The sequence below is a fragment of the Arachis ipaensis genome, chromosome B4 (assembly GCF_059453495.1).
Source record: "Arachis ipaensis isolate K30076 ecotype BB chromosome B4, ASM5945349v1, whole genome shotgun sequence".
Classification (NCBI taxonomy): domain Eukaryota; kingdom Viridiplantae; phylum Streptophyta; class Magnoliopsida; order Fabales; family Fabaceae; genus Arachis; species Arachis ipaensis.
The window spans coordinates 23,029,698-23,031,723 of NC_142439.1; positions in this window are offsets into that span (position 1 = coordinate 23,029,698).

Consider the following 2,026-nt stretch of genomic DNA (forward strand, 5'->3'; position numbering starts at 1 on the left):
TTCTCAAAACATTAATTTCTTGTGTTCCTTCTATTTTTGCATGCTTCCTTTCCTTCCTCTAAGCCATTCCTGCCCCCATAAACCTTGAAAACACTTAGCAAACATATCACGTCATCGAATGGTAATAAGAGAGGATTAAAATTAGCGAATTTAAGGCCAAAGAAGTACGTTTTCAATCATAGTACAAAATTAGAAAGGAAAATATAAAACATGCAAATTATATGAATAAGTGTGATAATAATGGATAAAATTCACTCAATTCAATACAAAATAAACCGTAAAATAGTGGTTTATCAATCTTTCCATACTTAAATATTATCATGTCTTCATGCTAAACTCAAGAGAAGCTATAAAGGAGTGAAGAGGAATGGTAGAATTTATGCAATGCAACCTATCTATATGAATGTAACTACATTCTAAATGCTTCTACCTACTTGGTTAAAAGTAAATCAAATTCTCCAAAATAAATATGAAGTGGATTCCACTAATTCAAATTATAAAATGAAGTACACATAGACTTGCAAAAGAAGATAGCTCATGAAAGCCGGGAACAAAGAATCGAGCATCGAACCCTCACTGGAAGTGTATACACTCTAATCACTTTAGTGTTTAAGGTTCGATTCTCTCAATTCTCTACTAACCTTGCTTTCTAAGGCTTGCTCTTCTTCTACCAATCAACAAAAATTTAATGCACAAATACACATATCAAGAGGTCTTTTAAGGGTTGTAATGGGGTTAGGGTCAATGTATGATTGTATTTGGTCAAGTGGACTAAAATCTGAATCCTTGATTAACCTAAACTCTCCACCTAACTTAGGACAATCCATGTAATCAAAATACAAAACTAACTATCCATTAACCATGTTTTCCACATATTCATGCATCCTAATTTTGAGTACAGTACATATGCATTGCTGTCACTATTTATTTTGGGGCATTTTGTCCCCTTTGTATTATTTTATTTTTTCTTTTCTTTTTTTTCTCTCTTTTGTTTTCTTTTATATTTTTTCTTTTGTTTTTCTCAATGCATATGATTAAGGTATTGAATGCATAAACATGTCCTCAACATTCTTTTCACATTTTCACAAAAAAGAAAGTCTAACATACTCAATTCCCAAACCAAATGTTTCGAAACCCAACTTCCCCACACTTAAATCATGAGCACTCTCACTAGTCTAAGCTGACCAAGGATTCAAATGAATGACATTATTATTTTCTGCTTAGAATTACTGATGAGCTAGAGTAAAGAACAAAAGGGGTGAAATAGGCTCAACATTGGTTTGCAAAGAATAATGAAAGGGATAAGGCCATATGGGTATGTGAGCTATAGTGAAACAAGGCCTCAATCACGCAAGTGCATGCATACATCAAATAATGAAAATATAGAATCAAGCAAGACAAAGATCACAATTTTAGAGAGAACAACACACACCAAAACAAAGTATTGGTTGGTAAAATGCAACCAATCAAATAGGTTCAAAATCTCACTGGTTTTGTGTGTTCGAGCTCTAAACCATGTTCCAAAATAAATTTCTTCAAGCAAGTTCAATAAAAATTTTGATTCAAATTAGTGAAATACTATAGAAACTTTCTTGAAAAATAAAATATTACTTCAACCAAGTGGTAGCTAAATGCAAGCAACGAACTGACCATACAATCTATCATGCAATGCAACAACTCAGTAACAAAGAAAACTAAACATTGGTGTTGAAAAAAAAAGTAACTAATCCACGAAAGTCGGTATCGACCTCTCCACACTTAAAGATTGCACCGTCCTCGGTGCATGCTAAGATGTGCAAGTGGACGGGTGACCACAACTAATGCGCTTCCTCCAAAGATTGTGCGGCGGGACTTGTTTGTCGCCCCGGCCCATTTAGAAGTTTTCCGTTTCCCTTCTTGGTGGCCATCCTGAAAGAAGAGAAAAAGGAAAAAGAAGAAGAATCCACAAACAAAGATATGCAAACAAATAAAATATAAGCAGATGGCATGGGAAAGAAATACCAAACAAGTCAAGAAGCACCCAAAA